Genomic DNA, 21,989 nt, shown 5'->3' on the forward strand with positions numbered 1-21,989 from the left:
ATCAAAACCTACAGGAGACAAAATATTCACAGGTTCCAGGGGCTGCAATGATTTTATTAATTTTTCTCCATTGTTTTTAGATTGGATGATATTATCACAAATAATCTATGTTCAAACTTACTGAAACTTTTGTCTGACATATCTTTCTCCCATTACACTCTGGATCTAAAGATTTTATTTCAGAAATTTCATTTTTCCATTTAACATTTTCAATTTTAAAATATTTTAAATTGTTTCTATTTCTTTGATAATATTTTTCAATATTTAATTCATTTTCCTTGATGACAAATACTAGGATCTCCTTTAAATTCCTCATCTGGATAACATTAACATAGGTCATTTTGAAGTCTGTTGATTTTTTTTTTCCTTGATAATGATTCTACTTATCTGGCTTTTCTTATGTTGGGTAATTTGGGATTATATCCTCAACTTTGTGAATGTTGCATTGTGGGTATTCTGAATTGTTTTATGTCTTTCCGAAGGAAGTTGATGTTTTTGTCTAGCGAAATCTACAGTAGAGCAAAAATCCTGCCATACCTTTGGTAAGTAGGAACTCAGATCTCAAATCGGACTGCTTTTTGTTTACCCTTACACATGCATACAATCTGGGTAAACTGTTGGAGTTTCTTCCTTGCGCTTTCTCCTTTCCAAGGTTTCTTGATCATTTTAGTGACCTTGGTTCTCCAGGCTCCTTTCTCTGGTTCTTCCAGCCAGAAATACAGCTTGATTCTATTGTTATTTTGGCCACTCAGTCACCGGTGTCCTAAAATGGGAAACATATTCACGTGATTCATTTTATTTAAGGTTTAACTCTTCTCCAGAATCTGTGTTTATTCCATCTTCAGAGCCCTCAAGTAGTTTTATTTTACATTTTGTCCAGAGTTTATAATTGGTATTGCCATCCAAAACGATTGTAACATTTTAAATATCAGAAAAATACACTATCATTTTAGACAGGAATAGAGTTTCAGTTTAAAATAAGTAATAAGTGATCACTGATTTCTTAAAAATCAATAAAGGACAATGACTTCAAAATTAATATTCTTATGTAATGATAGAAACCTAATGAATGCTGGCAATAACAAAATATTACATACGGACTGCCCATCTTGATATACCTCTTGAAATTATATGGAAACAATATAAGTCTGCCTCTTGTATGTTTATTGTTCATTCAAAAGTCAAATGGATTACCAAGATCCTTCAGAACATTATATTATCCTAGATTTTTCAGTCTAAATTGTATTTTCCTTGAGATGTCAAAAGTTACTCCTTAAAAATCCTTGAGGTTTATTATTTAGTACACATTAGATTATACAAATATATTTAATTGAGGACAACTTATAAATTAAACTTGAATCTATCTTTGAGACTCTTGACTTCATATCAGAATAATGTCTTAGTAAGTAAAATAATTAGCAAAATATCTAATATACATCAAATGGTATAAAATACATAATTTTCACTTCAATACTTTTTTTTGAAAGCCCATAATAACATGAAACTGCCTCATTTACTGTATTCTTTTTAGAGAGATACCCTTAAGATTTTTTCTTGGTAATGTTTCTAGAAAGTATACTCATTTCCATAGACTTCCATATTTTATTATTGCTCTGAAATATATAATATTTGTTAAATACCAAGCTCAGTTCAACATCTCGCAGTGGTAATATGAAACTCTCTCTCTTCCTGGTTCCTTACTGTAATTTAATATCCTTATTGTCTTGCTTCCTTGCACCTGTTGGTAATTTCCAAACATTCAGATGTCAGGTGGTTGGGTTTCCTAGCTGGGAGGGCTTTTCATCTTACTGTAGGTAGTTTTTCATCCATTACCAGGTGTGCTTCTTTTTATGAGCAGGATAATGATATTCATTGGAAACTGTCTGCTAGAGAACTAGGGTGAACATTGCAGCAAATCTGCATCACAATGCACTGCCCTTCTCTTACTACTGTGAGATAGAAGTAGAGCTTTGAGGACATTTCTTATGACCTTTGCTGTGTAGTTCATGTAGAAAATTGGTTTGGGATCTGATTATCGAGGAGAATATCTCACAGGAATATTAATCAAGTAATAGCATACAAAACTTCTGGCGTGCATTTAAAAAATTCCTTCTCAACTCCCCATCTTCTTTCCCTCTTCTTTTTTAAACAAAATGTTTCCCTTTTGAAAATTAAATAGAAGAAATAGATCAGATATAAAATGATAACTTTTACAGAACCATATATGCACATATGGTTCTATGCTGATATAAAAAGAGACAAAGCAGTGATTTTAGGAAGAAACAATGTGAGAGAAAAGAGAAAATCACTTTATTATATTCTAACCTGGCACAATCTAATAATCATCATTTTGTAGGTCATTTGAGAGTCCACACGCCCAACTTCAGGACCCCAGTCATTAATTTTATGGATATATGGCATGTAGGTAGCTGTGAACAGGTTCCAACCCAATAACAGTTCAAGAATTTTTTTCAGGCAAAATATTTACCAGTGAACACATATTTGTAGATTTCAGGCAATTAATTGGAGCCAAAAATTCGGTGGTGGATACAACAGATAGAATCCTAGGCCACAGGAAATTTAAAGCCACATATAATAAAAAGAGTTGTTTAAAAATGCCAAGTTTAAATTGCAAACTGTGATGAGAGCTATGAAGAAAAACCATAGGAAACTGTGTAGCCATGTGACTAGAGCACCTGCTTCAGTCCTAAGCTTAATGAAGGCCCATTTGAGGATGTTACCCTTGAGCTGTGAACTGAAGGCCGGGTAAAATTACCAAAGGGAAAATTATAGATTACAGCCATGGAGGTAAAGAATATATTTGTAAAGACTTGAAGTTGCACTGGTCACAGCATTCTTGAGAAATTTCTAAGAGGTTTTTGTAAATTAAAAAATAAAAAGGAGAGCATGTGGAAAATAAACCCAAACTGGCCACCTGATATAGAATTCTGAATAAAGATAAAGGTTTGCATTTTTATTCTGTAAGTCGTGAGAAAGCTTTGAGAGTTAAAAGAAGAAAATTGACATGCTCAGATTCACACTTTCATTTGATCTCTCTGGCTGGAGTGTAATGATGGTGTTGGTTAAAACAGATAATGATATGTTTAGTAACCTAACTAGTTAGGAGGTCACATAAAGATATGTTTCGTAACCTCCTAAACTAGGTAGGAGGTTATTAGCATTAAGAGGAGATCAGCCTTGATGAAACTTTGAACTAGCACAGTGGTGCCGTAAGGAGAGCGAAGTTGATTAATTTCAGAGGTATTAATAAATGTGATAGAGTGGACTTGATGAGGGCAGCTCATTTTATAAGCAGACCATGATCAGGATTATAAGGTTTCTAGCTTGAAAAACAGTTGGCAAAGCAAACCTTCACTGAGGTGAGAAGCACCCTCTCAGTGTTCCTGATTCATTGGTATAGTTTTGGCTATGGTGAAGCCATAGAATTTGGCTAGAATCATTGAGATATTCTAGAGATAAGTTTATGGAGCCATTGACAATATAGGTATCGTATTCAGAAGAGGTATCTGGGGTGGAGTTATAAATACAAAAGTCATTCATGTGTAGGTGGTAAATGAAGTCGTGACTATAAATAAAATCTTCTACGACACCCTGTCTCTATTTCTAAAATAAACCAAACCTTGAGCGAAATTTAAAGAAAGGAACCAGTGAAGAGCAGTGAGTCCTGTAATATATAACAAATACCATTATTTTCTTACAACTATCTATAGGGCCCTGAAGAAGTTGATGCTAGGAACGTAAAAGTCAATAACAATTTTTCCCTTCAAAACATTGTAGTCCAGTAATTTACAGTACATACATATGTAATTACACATGAATTGAGGCTGATAGAAACACCTTGCATTAAATTTTGCATTTGCCATTTCACCTGTATCCATCATACTTAGAGAAATTACAGGTGAGCTTATGTGCTGTCAGAAATATCTACACACCTAGGTCACTATGTAGGTTTGCAAATGATAAAAATCCAAAATTAGTGCTTTAGGTGAATGCAACTGTATTCGACTTCAAACAAGTTAGATGTCTCACAAGATGTAAGTCACAAACAACAACATGTAATTATAAATATGGGTCTCTGCCTGACCACAGACCTGATTAGGCTAAATATCACTTTATCACATTATCAGAAAACCAGTGGAAGCCTGAAATTGTTCTAACTTTGATGGAAATAGATAAAATGTATAGAAATATGTAAACTCAGTCTTAGCAGTTTTATATAACTCTGGTCTGTATACAGTTTACTGTATTGCGACAGGATATACACTTCCCTGTACTTTGGGTTTAATGTATTAATTAAAAACAAGACAAAAAGTTTGGAACCTACCTTCATTGTTGTTACCAATGTCAGCATTAATGAAATATTACTTGGGGACCAATTTTAAGTTATGACAGAAACAAACCAGAATTAAACTATTGCATTTAAATCATGGGGGGAAAAGCCACACTTTATTAAAAAAAAATCAATCACCAAGTATTTCCTTAGGTACGTGCACAACACTGTGAGAAGAGCAAACCAAAAATGACATTCTTGAGAATACTGTAGGCAAGATTTTAATCAGTCTAGCTTCTTCCTCGGGAAAAAGTAAAATATGCAACTAAGTATATCTCATATCACAAAATAAAACTCCCTAGAAAGTGAAGAATCATGTTTTCCCAGAGTCACAGATAAATAAATAAATGGATAGATAGATGGAATGCTGATGTTACTAGCCCCAGTAGAGTAGTCTAAGGGATATTTGAGTTGAAGTGCTGAATTTCTATTATGACTTGTTATATTCAGTAGGCTGTGAAACTGGAGTATGAGTACAAGTAGATTTAAATGCATCCTTATAATTGATAAAAACAATTTCTCCATGTTGCACAAAACTTCCATTATGTTAATATTCCCTTTTGGATTAAAAATGGCTAACAGTGGCTCATGCCTGTAATCCCAGAACTTGGCAAGGCTGAAGCGGGCAGATTGCTTAAGTCCAGAAGTTCGAGACCAGCCTGGGCAATATAGCAAAACTCTGTCTCCACTAAAAATAGAAAAATTAGCTGGATGTTGTGGCATGTGTCTGTAATCTTAGCTACTGGAAGGCTGAGGTTGGAGAATCACCTGAGCCGGGGAGATCAAGGCCGCAGTGTGCCGAGATCATGCCACTGCACTCCAGCTAATATCGTTTTATAAAAATGAGAATAAAATTCCATGATAAATGAATAAATCACTGTTACAGACTTAAATTCTCTGATCATTCCTTCTATTATCCAAAACACTCTCATAATTCCCACCGTATGTAATTGACAGTTATAAAATCTAATCCTTATTTTCAAAATTAATATAAACTGACAGATTATCTGGGTCAAAATTTTTAAATAGGTCAGTAATATGCCACAAAAAATCAAGAAAAAGGTATAATTTGACAAATTTGATAAATACTTAAAAGTATTTAAATAACTATAGGACTAAAGTTACACAGTATTTCTATGCTAGGAACATAAAGAATTTAAAACTATTTTTAACTATAAGGTATATTTGCTATAAATATTTGACTTGATTGCAAGGAAAAAACCAGTCATCATGCCAGGCAAATGTTTCATACTTGTCAAATTTCCAAATGTTTGTTATAAAAAACATGATTGTGTTTTTTTGATATTATACAAAGAATCAGATACAAAGGCATTTGTTTTATTATCTAGACTTGATTTACCATACTGGTACTTTCTCAAATATAGGTAAATACTTTAAAATCAATACTCTGCTCCTGAAAACAAATGTACTGCAAAAAATACAAACCAGATGTTATTTATCATTATTTTAAGTGGAAGAAATTATAATGTGTTATATTTTAAACCCAAAGCCTCAAATAATTTACTAGAGTAAGTAAAACACAGAACATATAAATGTAAAATCTATCATGCTAGTATGAAAAACACTTTCACAAATAAGCATTTTCTGTTCATTAACCATTTGGTACAATTGCTTTTTAGGCAGTAACACTGTGATACTTCTCTGAGAGCCAGCAGTGTCAGAATATAAACAAGTAAACTATATAAAGTAAATGATTACAATTATATAAATCAAATAATTATATAAATTAAATAATTACGGCAGTCAGAATTAGTCAATGAAAGAAGAAATATGAAGCATAGCTAAAGTATGAGAAAGACAAGTGAGTGCATTTTAGGACTTTAATGGAATACATTTTAGGACTTTAGTCAGAATCAGATGCATTCTCTATGGTTATTGTTACAGCTTTACACATACTACCTTTTCAGGTTATAAAACATTTGGAGAAGGAGCATTACTTTACAGATGAGGAAACTGAGGCAAGGACAGGTAATGAGTCTTCTGCATGTGAAAGTTTCTCTGATCATAAATGTGAGGTTTCTGGTGGATGAGATATTGAAATCACTAAAAGAATAGTGGAATATGTTTAGAGTTTATGATTCCAGAAACCGAAATGTAGGAAACAACTAAGGTCCAGAGTAGAATTTTTGAGGTATGTAATAGAGTGAATTAGATGTAAAAATTACTGCTATTGAAAAAATATCAGTGGATGCTATCCTAGTGTTTTTGATGAGTTGTCCTGTATATTTTGAAATTTATGTTATTATGACAGAAGTTGGTTTTAAAAGGAAAGTGATTAACTGGAAAGCTAAATATCACATTAACATTGGAGATCAAAAAATGTAGAATGTGAAGTAGTAAATCACGTAGGATAGTGATCATGAGGTTGGGCTCTGAAGGCAGATCTCCTACATTCAAATATTAAATTTCTCATTTACTCATTTTGTCACCTACTCTATAGCTCAGAATTTTTATTATTATAATGAACATAATAGTAATTATTTCCTAGGATTAAGTGACTCAGTATGTGCAATGTACTTAATTTCACCTAGGTTCGTATTAGGGACTGAATATATTATTATTAATAATAATAGTGCTACGTTGTCAAGGTTGGATGGGCTCCAAGCAGAGGGCTTTAATAGGAAGTTGTGAAAGTAGTGATTAGGAAGCAGGTTAAAAAGGAAAAATGAATGAAAATTTTTCTTGTGGCTCTAAATCAAGATATGTTAAAATGAATAAAAATTTCTGCTAGAGCAAGCTGGCAGGCAAGTGAACTCATTAGGAGAGATCCAGTATCAGCTAGGAATGTATCCAAACACTTCAGAAACTATTAAAAATATACAGCAAACACTATTTTAGATGGTAGAAAATCTAAAGAAGTGAAATTCCAGAGATCAAAAACAAAAAAGCTGCTAAAATTATACAGGTGAATCCTTGACAATATTTTAACTGCCTCTTGGGGATTGTGTGGAAAATGTAATGGCCATGCAGGTATGGAAGACAATGCTTTGGAACCACTTGAACCAAAGCTAGGATCCTCAACAGCTACTGGGTAAGCGAAAGAGGGACTATAAATTAAACCTGCTTACAAAAAAAAAAAAAAAAAAAAAAGGAAGTGGAATTAAAGCAAGTCTATCTTGACCTGAGATCTTAGTGAGAAAAAAAAAAAAAAGTCTTACTAAGAATTCAAAATCACAGAGCCTATCATCAAATGGGTTTTGGATTACAAATTAGATCATCTATGTCATCAATCAAATAAAAAGCTAGAAAATTAACATAAAAATGTAGTAAGAAATCAGTTAATCCCTAGATCACCTGGTAGAAGCAAGCAAACATCTCTATTGGATCTCACAGGATTTCCACAGATTAAAGCAACAAAATATAATATCACAGTTCTGAATTACAAAATGAACAATAACACATACCACCATGAAAGGGAGTCAGAATGAACATGAAATAGCTGAATTGTAAATGTCAAAGTCCAGAAAATAAAAATATTGGCTATAGATGAAAAAGATAAATATATAAAGTAATTTTTAAACATTAGTAATATATAAAACATGATACAGAAAAATACTATATAAAGTGATAGATATTAAAAAGACATATAATCTGTAGCTATAAAACATACAATCATTGAAATTCAAAAAATGAATGCAGGGATTAAGCACCTGTTTAGATATAACTGATGATATAATTAAGGAAATTATTTTTAATTATTCCGATAAGTTAGAAAATAGATATAAAAGCTTTTTTTTTTCAAAATTGAAAACAAAGGAATTAAGAATTGGAAAAATTTAAGAGAGCTTTAAACAAAAGTTATATGAAATGAAATAAATAGAAAATTTAGGGGAAAAAAAGATTAAAATGTCTAGGGAAGGAAATATTCAAGAGAAAACTGGCATATATCACCAGATACTAGGAAACTTTATAAATTCCAAATATGATAAAGAAAAAAAATCACATCTAAATAAATTGAAATGAAACTGCTAAACACCCAAAAGAAATAAAATATTTAAAATAAAATTAGAGGCACACAAATAATTGCTATTATACAGTGTAGAAAACTTTTAAGGAGAAAATATTGAAGCTAGAGTTGAGTAGATAAAGTTTTTCAAAGTTCTGAGCAAAAACAAAAGAAATCTAAGTATAACAAGAGACAAACTATATTAGAAATGGTCTAAATGTCTGTCTTAATGATCAAAATAATTACAATTGAATAAATTAAAAAAGAGAAAGAAATAGCAACGCATTTTACTAGGTGCACTCAGTCAATATAAAGAAGATTGGCCAGGCACGGTGGCTCATCCCTGTAATCCCAGCACTTTGGGAGGCCAAGGTGGGTGGATCACGAGGTGAGGAGATTGAGACCATCCTGGCCAACAATGGTGAAAACCCATCTCTACTAGAAATACAAAAATTAGCTGAGTGTGGTGGCAGGCGCCTTTAGTCCCAGCTACTCAGGAGGCTGACGCAGGAGAATTGTTTGAACTCGGGAGTCAGAGGTTGCAGTGAGCCTAGATCATGCCACTGCACTCCAGCCTGGGCAAGAGAGTGAGACTCCATCTCAAAAAACAAACAAACAAACAAACAAACAAAGGTAGAAAGAAAAAAGATTTAGCTGGGGAACAAACAAAATCCAAAAATGAGCATGAATTGATACATTAGGCAAAATTAGATTTAAAGAAAAGTGAACATTTTTAGGTATATCAAGCTTTACATGATAATCAATTATATTGTTAACTAATATTTGTGTTTCAAAACAGGTAAAGTAACAAAGGAAAGAATACTGCTAAAAATCAAATTCCCCTTCATAATGAAAGATATTAGTACACAGCTCTCTTTAAGTGATCAAATAAACAAAAATATAAATTAAATTTAGACATTTTTAAAAACAAAAATTGAATAAACGATCTCCCAAAAGTCAAATATAAAAATTTAAATCACAAAATTAGAAAATACACAAGATTTTCAAGCACATGCAACTTCAGTAAATACTATGTACTAGGACTCAAAATATATTAAAACTGGAGATTTTTAGACTGAGATTTTTGTTGCAATTATGCCTTTAAATTAGAATTTGAGGACAAAAATATGACAAGTGAAAAGAAAATTCCATAACTGAGACCTTTGAAAACATCTAAATATTTTGTGAGTCAAAGTAGTAATAAAGATGTAGCTTATAAAATAATCAGAAGTGAATGATATTTAGAATATAAAATGTCAAAACATTTGTAATTAGTAAAGTGTTTGGTACAGAAAGTAAAATGCATAGTGCTCAAGGCTAAGATTTAAAAATATGTATGTTTAATGAACTAAGCTAAGCATACAACTTAATCAATTTGTAAAACTCTAATGTGATAAATTCAAATAAATAAAATACATAAAAATGTATTTTTGAGAATATAAATTAGTAAATCCTAAGATCTAGATGGAATACAGAATATCAACAAAGGTAAAAGACGTTTCATGGAAAAAATGAAAAAAATAAGCTTTGTAAGTCATTAATCAAGAAAAAACATAAAAGCAGGAAAAGCATAAATAGAAATTAAGAAAGGAAAGATGCCATTACTGTAAAACCATGGTGAGTAGAAATATGACTAGGGTTCAAGATAAACTTATTGCCCAGTCATAAAATCATTCAGTCTAGTAGATAATTTTCTTTAAAAATAATTCGTAAAACTGTAAAAGTTCTTTATCAGACTGACAAAGGAAGAAATAGAACACAAAACAGCATTTGCCTGTTGGTTTCTCCAATTTTGGAAGCAATTATTTGCCCTGTGACCCAACCTGTCAAATAGAAGAAGAGTTGTTGATTTTTCAGTTTGTTCAACTTTTTTGTTTGCTGTTAGGACGCAATGGTGATTTCTAGCTTTTTACATGTAAGGCTAGAACATTGTTATTATAACAATTATTTCAGAATAGGTAAAATTTGAAAATGACCTATATGTTCGTCAAAACAAGAATAAATAAAAGAGATATTTACACAATAAAAAACAATTAATTTGACTGAACTCTCCTTAACATACAGGTGGGAAAAATCTCAAACTTATAAGTGGAGTATGACATAGTTTATTTATATCTCAAAAGCATTCAAAACAATATTCCATATTACATAGTTCTTATGCATGGGAATCCTAAGTGTAAAATGTGTATAATTATGATAAAAACTAAATGTGTGTGATGTCCTTTGTGAGAGAGAAAGAACAATTCAGAAAACTTCAACTAATAATTGTAATATTTTAACATTAACTTGGTTGGTAAATATGCAGGTATTCACTATATTATTATCTACACATTTTACTTTATATAATTTCTTAATAAAATAAAAAAGTTGTATAAATCCTCCACAAATTGCTCTTTAATAAAATTAATTATTAAATAAATTTTCAGTACATGTTTACTGTTTCACTGGTAAATAGAAAAGGAATAGATTTGTATTGGAAAATACAGAGTTGCAGCAAGCATGATAAACATATCAGAAAATTAGAAAAAGGAGGAAACTAATGTCTTTGCCTTTAGGAACTGACACAAGATTACAAGGTAAGAAACCTAGGTACAGATGTTTAGTTTCAAACATCCTAGGTTCACTATAGACTATTTGGTATCAGAAGTGACTACTGGATCTGGACAATATCTAGGATAATTTTTCTGGCTACTGATTTTCTTGTTTAGAGTAGTGACAGGAGAGAGCATGTGAATTACAGAACACATCTAAAATGTCACATTTTAAAATATGAGTTGTGAATGAGTGAAACTGACAAACATAGAAGGTATATTTTAGGGTACATACATTGTGAGTATTATGGCCTCAATAGAACATCTCTTAGTAGGTGAATTGAAGAGTCATAAGGTCATTTTCCTATTTATCATTGAGTTCTGGATTTTCAGAAGTTAGGATTTTTTTCCCCAAGCCCGTTATTATGCACTAAAAATTCGATAAATTTCACATATTCCTAGGGTACATAACCAAATTCAGAATCAATTTTATATTTCCTTGATGACGATTTATCATTTAACTATTTTCTAGTCCTACTCATCTTGCTATGTTTTAAGACTATACTTTTATTGCCTCAGATTTTTACGTACATATAAATAGAAAGCACATAAGGTATACTATTAAATAAAATTTACCTACTAACTGAACAAGCACAAACTATCTAATTCTGAAAGTATTTTTTGTTTGTTTGCTTCTATTTTAGTTTCAGGAGGTACTTGTACAAGGTTTGTTACATGAGTATATTGCATACTGGTGGGGATTTGGCTTCAAGTTTACCCATCACCCAAATACTGAACATGGTACTCAACAGGTAATTTTTCAACTCATCCCTTTCCCATCCTTCCCTCTTTTGGAATGCTTAACATCTATTATTTCCATCTTTATGTCCACGTGTACTCATTGTTTATTCCCCATGTATGAGAATGTGCAGTATTTGACTTTCTGTTTCATTTGTTGATCCTTTATATCATTTTTTGTTTTAACTTTGTTTAGTTATGCTCTGATCTTTGTTATTTTTTGCTTCTAAATTTGGATATTGTTTGCTTTTCTAGTTTGTTGAGGTGTGACACAACATTGTTAATTTGAGTTCTTTTCTTTCATTTTGATGTAGGTATTTAGTGCTATAAACTTTCCTTTTAGCACTGCTTTCGTTGAATCTCAGAAGTTTTAGTATGTTGTGTCTCTATTTTCATTCATTTAATTTTTTTTAATTTCTGCTTTAGTTTTTTTCTTTTTTTTTTTTTAACCAAAAAGTCATTCAGGAGCAAGTTGTTTAGTTTCCATGCATTTGTGTTGTTTTGACAATTAATCTTGCTGTTGATTTCTAATTTATCCCACTGTGGTCCAAGAAGATACTGCATGATTAAGTTTTTTTTCTTAAATTTCTTAAAACTTGCTTTGTGGCCAAGCATATGGTCAATTTTTGAGAATGTTCCATGCACAGATGAGAAAAATGTATTTGCTTCAGTTTGGAGGTATAATGTTCTTTAAATATCTATTAGGTCCATTTGTTTTATAGCCCATTTTAATTCCAGGCTTTCTTTGTTGATTTTGTGCCTCAAAATCTTTGTGCCTTTCTTTGTTGATTTAGTGTTGTCAGTGGTGTGCTTAAATCTCCCACTGTTACATTCCTATCGATTTGTCTTCATAGGTCTAGTAGTATTTGGTGTATAAATCTGGGTGCTCTGGTGTTGGGTTCGTACACATTTAGAATAGTTAAATCTTCATATTGCATTGAACGCTTTATCATTACATAGTGGTCCTTTTTTTATTATTGTTGGTTTAAAGTCTGTTTTATCTTATAAAAGAATAGCTACTTCTGCTCACTTTTGTTTTCCTTCTGAATGATATATATTTATTCATCTCTTTGAATCTGTAAGTTTCTTTTGCCACTAGATAGGTCTCTTATAGGCAACAGATCATTAGGTCTTGTTTTTTAATCCAATTTGGCACTCTATATTTACTACATTGAGCATTTAGACCATTAAATTCAAGACTAATAATGATATTTGAGGTTTTGTTACTTTGATTGTTTCGTTAGCTAGTTGCCTTGGTGTCTCAATGATGTTATTGCTTCATAGGATCTGTTAGTTTTGTACTTGTGTATTCTTTTAGGATAGCAAGCATTATCCTTTTGTTTCTATGTTTAGAACTCCTTTGAGTATTTCTTGTAGGGATGGTCTAGTCATGACAACTTCCATGAGCATTGGTTTTTCTGGGGAAAACTTTACTTATCTTCAGTTATGAAGCTTAGTTTGGCATGATATAAAATTCTTGTCTGGCATTTTTCTTTTCTTTAAGGAAGCTGAACATAAGCCCTCAAACTCTTCTGGTTTGTGATAATTCTTCTGAAAAGTCCACTGTTAGTCTGATGGAATTCTCTTTATAGATGAATTGATGCTTCTCTCTAGCTTCTTTTAAGACTTCTTCTTTCATGTAGACCTTGGATAGTGTATTAGGTTGTTTTCATTCTGCTAATAAAGACATATCTGAGACTGGGCAATTTACAAAAGAAAGAGGTTTATTGGACTTACAGTTTCACATGGCTGGGGAGGCCTTCCAATCATTGCAGATGGCAAGGAGGATCAAGTCACATCTTACATGGATGGTAGCTGGCAAAGAGAGAGAGCTTGTGCAGGGAAACCCTTATATTACCATCAGACCTTGTGAGACTTATTCATACGAAAACAGCAGGAGAAAGACCTTCCCCCATGACTCAGTTACCTCCCACCAGGACCCTCCTACAACATGTGGAAATTCAAGATGAGATTTAGGTGGGGATACAGCCAAACCATATCAGATAGTCTGATGACTATTATCCTTGGTAATGTTCATATTACATAGTATCTCTCAGGTGTTTTCTGAATTTCTTATATCTGATGTTTACATCTCTAGCAAGATCAGGAAACTTCATCCATTACACTCTTACATATGTTTTGAAAATGTCTTACTTTTTCTTATCCCCAAGAAATGCCTGTAAATCATAGGTTTAGTTACTTTATATAATTCCATATTTCTTGAAGGCATTGTTTGCTATTTAAAATTCTTTTTTCTTTATTGTTTTCCTGACTAGGTTAATTTAAGAGATCAGTCTTAAATCTCTAAAATTCTTTCTCCTGCTCAGTCTGGTCTATCATTAAAGCTTTCAACTGTACCTTGAAATTTCTCAAGTGAATTCTTCATTTCCAAAAGTTCTGTTTGTTTGTTTGTTTTTAAGATATATCTCTCTCTTCATTTCCTGAATTGCTTTTGTGGTTTCTTTGTGTTGGTTTTGAAACTTCTCCTGAACCCTATTGATCTTTATTACAATTCACACTTTGAATTCCTTATCTGTTATTTCTGAATTTCCTTTTTGATTAAAGTTCATTATTAGAGAGCTATTATGGTCCTTTAGTTGGGTCATGGCTTTCAGATTTTTCATGGTGCTAAAAATTCTTACAGTGGTTCGTTTTTATCTGGCTTACACTTCTTGTTGGTGAATTTACATTCACATGGTTGGTTTTGTTCCTCCCTTCTTATTTTATTTTATTTCAACCCTCCATGAAGTTGTGACTGTAGAGTATATTGGATAGAGTCTTTTGACTTTGCTTCTATAGCCCCGTGCATGTCTGTTGGCCAGTTTTATGTTGGGTTGTGCTATTCAGCCTACAAACTAGTAGGTGGTGCTTGTGGGTAACAGCCAGCTATAGAAAAAGCAGATTAATATATACTGGATCTTTGTTAGTCATAAGGTGCTCTCTGTTGTTTCAGATAATAGGCTGGACAGTAGAATGACTGGTGCCCTGAGCTTCATTTTCAGTTATGGGGTTGTGGGGATGGTTTTGTGGAGCTGGGCCACCTGGTTTGCATATGAATACCCAAATGATGAGCACAGCCACCAACCCTGACAGGGCAGCTGGGAAAGCTACTGAAAAAATGTGCTAAGGTCTCTGTGGAGGTTAAGGTGGCACCAGCTCCACATCCTAGATTGTCAGGAACATGATGTGTTTTCATAACACACCCTTGTCCCAGGGCTCTTGGCTCTTGGTTCAGACACACACTGTTGTCTACTTCCAGGCTACAGCATAGATGAGAGCCATAGGAAATGACTGCCCTGAAGCACTCCGCAGAAACGATTTTGGGACAAGGACCTCTTCACTCAGCCCTGTACAGGCATGTTTGTGACTTCCTGTTCTCCAATGAAGTAACACTGCTACTTTGTATAAAGAAGGGCAGAAGCTCTACCTTTTGGCATGTGCAGGTGGGTGTCAGGTGTGGTGATTTCAGCTGATTGGGTTGGCCCATCCTCAGGCCCCAAGGGACCGATCAGGTGCAAGCAACCTTGGACCGAGCTAGGTAATACTCCAATTCTCAGGCCCCTAGATGGCCAACTGAACAGCATGTGCAAGTCCTGAAGGGACTAGACAAATATCAGGTTAGTGGACTTGTTCTCAGGGCCCCAGAATTCAGGTACTGGCTTGATAGGTAGGGTTGGGCTGTTCCTCAAGACACCAGCAGAACTCTCAGGCAGGGGCAGGCAGAATGCTCAGCTGGTGGCAGAATGGCAGAACGCTCAGGTGATTACAGGCCTATGTGGGCTGGGCTCTCAGAAGTGCTTTGGGCCACAGCTGAAATGGTCCAGTAGGAGCAAGGTGGCTGCATTATAGGCCTTTCATTGGGAAAGCCAGAGTCACCTCAACTGGAACTATGGAGTCTGGAAGCTGCAAGGTAAATGGATTGCTCACACTCACTCCCCCACACATAAGTAGCAATGCACTGTGCTGTTAGGGCTACACTTAGGTACCTGGCCTACCAACTCCCTCCTTGGCCCAGGGTTGGCAGGGACAATAGAAGCAGTGGCAGCAGGTACCATGGGAGCCTAAGGGCATATCACCAGCCTCTGGGAGCAGGCCTCTCAGAATAATGTTGGCCGACAGCACTACTTCTCACATGGGGCAAGGTGGCTATGCTGGGGACCTGACGCTGAAGTGGGCAGACACTGTTTAGTGAGAAGCAGGGGAGGCAGATCATTGTGTGGTATGTAGTCTGCCTACTCTTCCATACCATGGCTGCAGTATCTGTTTTTGTGGCACATAAAAGTGTCTGGCTTCCTTGCTCCACCCCTGGCAGGGTGGCAGCAGCTGGCACCAGGCTGCTCAGGAATCAGATTACTGTGGGATTCAACAAGGGCTCTAGCAGTGCCTCTGAATAGTCTCCAAGCAGCTATCTGTTGGTCTGGAGGCCTGTGAGGTCCAAGGGTTCTACTCTGTGTCTAGGATTGTAAACATCCACGGTGGAAGTGTGGAACCCTAGAGGTCTCTCCCTCACTCACCCCTTCTCCACATTAGGAAGCCTCTCCCAGCTCCATGCTGATCCCAGCTCAGCAGGCTACCGGGCTTCACTTTCCTCTGCTTTCCATGTTCTTGTCACTTCTCCAATTGATTCCAGTGTACTTCACTTAAGATGATCTCCTTGAAGTGCTAATATTTACTTGCTGTTTCGATTCATTTCCAGGAGAGAATTGCCCATTAACTGCTTCTAGTCAGTTTCTAGTCAGAAACGAAATGAAAGTGTTTTACATAGCAGATCAAATTTATAGCAAAAAATGTGTATTTATTATGAATAAAATTGATAGGTAATAATCAGAATTTCAAACAAAACAACCCTACTTTACAGCAAACAATATTAGAACCCAGCACTCCAAGATTATTCTGTCATACATCATTTCCTAAAAGAAACAATAAAAATAAAAGATCACTCCTGGGCACACACAACACATCTAATTGAAAAGTTCTTGTGAAATATTTAAACCCAAATACGTAGTACAGTACATCAGTTGTACATGCTCAGATATAACATAAACAATATCTAATAATGGAACTTAAAGTTTAGTCCTTGAGAGATCATTTATTTTATGGTTTTTTTAGAATAGAAATTCACTTAGATATGGTATTTCTAATAAATGGCAGTAATACACTTGAAATTATATGTTTTAATTTCTCTACATTAAATTATAAATTAATGTCCTTATATAAAGGCAAAAATACTTTCTATAATTAACATATTTAATAACTTAAAACTTCATTTTAATTGCCTGATTTATAGTTATTTCCACAAATCTTGGCTTGCTGGAAATGGATGGTTAAATTTTTACTGCAAAACCTGAAATTAGCGTCTCATAAACTGATTTCACAAATTTAAAATATTATAAAAACCTTTAGGATTCATAAAATTATTAATTATATACATTAATATTTTTCAAAACAATTGCTCATTTAAAAGTATATGTTATTTAAAAAATTGGGAGGATTTAGGGTAAAAAATTTACTAAGTGATGTAGGATTAGAAGCAGGGGTCATAAATAAGAAAATGTTTTACCAAAAATAATGAAAAATAATGCTTGTGATTTAAAATTAACACAACACCTGGACAACTTTAAAGATAAATATATAGCAAAAGTGAGTTTTTAAAATATATTTATTATTTAGAGAGTCAGCATAGTACAGTTGTTAAGGAATCAGTCAGTATCTTACATATTCTGACAATTCACTTATCAGTATACTGACTGTTAAACGTGAGTAAGAATAATTACCTCATAGGGTTTTTACATGTATTAAAAACGTTAATGTGTGGAAAGCACTAAATGGTTTTTAGCAAATAGTGCATACTTAACGTCAGATGTAATGCACAATGTGTTGTTCTGATTTGGTAAGTGAAGTCATGTCTTTAAAATAATACCTCTTCCTATAAAGGTACCCCTTTGTAGGGTACAAGGAAGCTCTCTTTTGATGCTTAAACAGTTCTGCATTTTTATTGTGGTGGTGGCCACACGAATCTTGAGTGATAAAATTGTATAAAACTACACACACACACACACACAACTGAGTGTATATAAAAACTGTTAAAATGTGGACAATGTCTACAGATTGTATCAATGTCCATTTCTTTGTTTTGACATTGCACTGTAGTTGTGTGATTTTATCATTGGGGGAAGTTGGGTGAATAGTATATATTACCTCTCTGTACTAATTTTGTAAACCTCTCTGAGTCTATATTTGTCTTAGTCCATTTTTTGTTGCTACAACAGACTGCCATAGGCTGGATAGCCTCTAAAGGATAGAGGTATATTTGGCTCATGGTTCTAAAAACTGGGAAGTCCAAGATTGGGCAGTCACATCTAGTGAGGGCCTTCTTGCTGTGTTATCTCATGGCAGAAAGATGGAAAGACAAGTGAGCACATGCAAAAGAGAGAGACACCAGGAGCCCACTCTTGCTATAGCTAAACTGCTCTTGCAATAACAACATTAATCTAATCATAAGGACTTGGCCATAATATACCAGTTCCCTCTCATTAGTCCCCACCACCCAACATTGTTGTGCTGGAGATTGAGTTTCCAACACATGAACTTTGGGGGAACTCATTCAAATCACTGAAATAATGTTTTCAAAATAATAAGTTAAAAACAGAGTCTAGAAAAGTCACAAACAGAATTCCAGTTTTCTGTATCATTCATTATTTTTGATACCTTATAGGAATAAACCAGATTGGCTACTTAATTTTGAGAGCCCAGTGAAAAATGAAACTTCAGAGGCCCTTGTACAAAACAATTAAGATTTTTAGGATAGCAACAGCAAGCACTTAACCAAGTGTAGGATCATTCCAAAGGTAGAGTTGTGTGAAATTGACTACACAGATTGCATGACTGTAAAGCAGCCCCTGGCAGCATTTTGTTAAATAAGAAAACCAAAAAGTTCATCTGGATATGTGGACAAAATGAAAATATCTGAGATCATCAGAAACTTACCAGGGGATCTAGCTAAATCTGAGAACAAGTGTTTATCCAGAAGATAAAGACAGACATTAAGTGCAGAAAACCTCCTTTGTGCTATGTAAATTATGATGTTTTGTAAACATTCACCAAAGCGGCTTTGACAACAGTGTCACTAATGCTCCATTTTATCTACAAGGACTATATTGAAAGATAAGGGACATGGTAATTGCAGTCCCATTGAAAAATTTAAATACCTTAAATTAGAGCAGATTTAGATAATATTTGGTAACTTTTAAAACAAGTAATAATAATGAAATAGAGCCTCTTTTATGTAGTTTTCCTAGGGCTTTTTCCTCACTTTGCTTTTTGCATCTTGAAAGAAACCAACCTTGGATGTCTCTAATCATGCACTCATACACTTATCACTTTTCTTGTCATCAAATTATCTTATAATGCTTACTCAGTAATCTGCTATGATGATCAAAGTTAATTGTTAATAAATCAAACATATTTTAAATATATATCAAAAACTTCTAGATATACAAAGCCTAACCAGAATCTATTTAATAATGGAACATACATGCAAACCAATGATATGTGTGAATATATTTTTAAATATCAATATTAGTGAAGGAAGGCTGTGAAGCAATGTGAGAATGAGTAACTCCAACTCAAACCTTTTTTTTTCCCTTTTCTGAGCAGTAATGAATTTCAAATTCATTTCAGAAATACTATTTTTAAAGATACAAACTTTACATCACCATACAGGATCAAATGAAATGTCATAAGGCATAAAAATGGATATACAATCACTTAACTAATTTACACTGTGAAATTCACTACAAAGGTAGCTTACTGTGAACATTAAGAGATACTTAGTTCCAAAAACATCAGAAAAGTCTTGTGTTAATTCAAGTTCAAGGACCACATGTTAACAGACTGAAGTATGTAAAAGTTAACATCTATAAGCCTACATATTAAATATGTAAGGAATACAGAATATATTGATCAACATTTCAACGTTATTACTTTTTAGCCAAAATTGTAAATATTTTTATTAAATTATATAAATGACTTTATTAGTTTATAACAAAATACTTTATAATGTTATTTTATATCAAGTTATGATTTACAACTTCCTTTTAACATGACCTTCTCTAGCTTCTTTGCCGATCATTTTAGCACTGGCTTAAAACCTGGGTGATGAAATACTATGTACAACAAACCGCCACCATACATACGTGTTTACCTCGGTAACAAACCTTCACATATATCCCCAAATCTAAAATAAAAGTCTAAAAAAAGAAACTTGTTCACAGAAAAATGAATGTTGTGAGCTATTTAAAATGTAAAAATAATGACAGGATATGTTTATAATTTTATACGTGTGTGTGTGTATAAACTGAGTGTTTCTGACAGTGGCATTTTTAGCAATGTCATTTAGGGGAAAACAGATGGATATACAACTGGGCTCTTTAAAAGAATAGACAATAGTTTCCCAGCAACTGCTCTAATGTCTGCCCCCTCTGCCGCCCTAGTGCTCACGCGGTGCAGAGCTGTCACCTCCGCCATCTTCCCTTCCACCTCGCAGGAATTCACAATTTGGCCTAACGCACAGAACTTGTGTTTGGAAGCAAAGAGTAAGACTTGCAACACTGGCTTCTCCCACAACCCCATGGCTTAACATTAGTATATCATTTTTATCTGAATATGCAGCTACCATTTTCTCTAAGTGTATTGCTTTCAAAGGAAACGTTTTATTAAGTGCAAGTTAAGTCCTTCTCTCTGAGTATTTATATATACAGTATATATACATATATAAGGTGATATATATATATATCTCCTTATGGATATGTGTAAATATATCTATTATATATCAAGGATGATTATGTGTAAATATATTTATTATGCATCAAGGATGTGTGTGTGTGTGTGTATGTTTGCATAAACCCAAGAGAAGTGCAGAGAACATCACACACCAGGGACTGTTGTGGGGTCGGGGGAGTGGGGAAGGATAGCATTAGGAGATATACCTAATGTAAATGACGAGTTAACGGGTGCAGCACACCAACATGGCACATGTATACATATGTAACAAACGTGCACGTTGTGCACATGTACCCTAGAACTTAAAGTATAATAATAATAATAAAAGAAAGCTGTTGTCATTTCTTAAAGGAAAATGGCTGAGCCGATCAAGCAGGAAGTGCAGCAGGTGGAAGAGTGGGTGGCTTCTGGGAACAAAGGACCACACCTGAGCCTGGTTCTGGTCGATAATAATCCTGCAAGTCATTCCTATATCCTCAAGAAAACCAGGACAGCTGAAGATGTAAAAATTGGCATCGAGACAGTTGTAAAATCAGCTTCAATTTCAGAGAAGCTATTGTTGAATTTAATCAATAAACTGAAGAATGATGATAATGTAGATGGCCTCCTTGTTCAGGGGCCTATTCCAGATCACATCGATGAGAGAAAGACCCGTAATACTGTTTCTCCAGACAGGGATGTTGATTGCTTTCATGTACTTAATGTTGGGATGTTGGTCGAATGTGTTCTCACCAGTATTCCATGCTACCAGCTCCCCCATAGGGTATGTGGGAAATGGTGAAGTGAACTGGCATTCCAGCCCTAGAGAAGAATGTGATTGCAGCTGGGAAATAAAAAAAATGTTGGGATGCTCATTTTAATGTTATTAAACACAGATGGGGTACATGAAAGTCCTGGAGGTGATGCCACAGTTACAATATCTCATCAGTACACTCCCACAGAGCAGTTGAAGAAAAATATAATTCTTGCAGATATTGTAGTATCTGCCTCAGGCATTCCAAATCTGATCACAGCAGATGTCAAGGGAGAAGAAGTAATCATTGACATGAGAATACATAGAGTTCAAGATCCCATAATGGCTAAACCCAAGTTGGTTGGAGATGTGGATTTTGAAGGAATCACAAAAAAGCTGCTTACATCATTCCAGTTCCTTGGGGTGTTCGTCCCAGGACAGTTATGATGATAATGAAGAATATGATTATTACTGCCAAAACATTGCTGAGGCCTGGAGAGCAGTAAGTGCTGAAGTCTAAAGAGTTTGTAGTAGCTACTCATTAACTATTGTGTCTTCTATGTCATGAACAGCACTCCAAGCCAGTTCAAGAAGCAAAGCACGTCAGCAGTATTTTTTGTTTATTTTATACTAAAATAGATTAAAATGATGCTTTGTATTCATTGAAACCTTAAGTGCTTGGGTGTTTGAGCACATAACTCTGCAATGCCTCACCAGGGAACATTCTAGTATCATGCAAGGGCTATGCGATCTAGTCAAGAGCAGCCATTGACCTAGTTAGTAACATGGGAGTCACTGTCACACTGAGAATGGATGCTTAACTTTATC

General features: G+C 34.1%; 1 pseudogene; it reads left to right on the forward strand.

Moving 5' to 3' along the window:
• Positions 1-20,129: 20,129 nt before the first annotated feature.
• LOC100445174 (bifunctional methylenetetrahydrofolate dehydrogenase/cyclohydrolase, mitochondrial-like) lies at positions 20,130-21,706 on the forward strand (annotated as a pseudogene).
• The last annotated feature ends 283 nt before the right edge of the window (positions 21,707-21,989 follow it).

This window comes from Pongo abelii, chromosome 3 (genome assembly GCF_028885655.2).
Source record: "Pongo abelii isolate AG06213 chromosome 3, NHGRI_mPonAbe1-v2.0_pri, whole genome shotgun sequence".
Classification (NCBI taxonomy): domain Eukaryota; kingdom Metazoa; phylum Chordata; class Mammalia; order Primates; family Hominidae; genus Pongo; species Pongo abelii.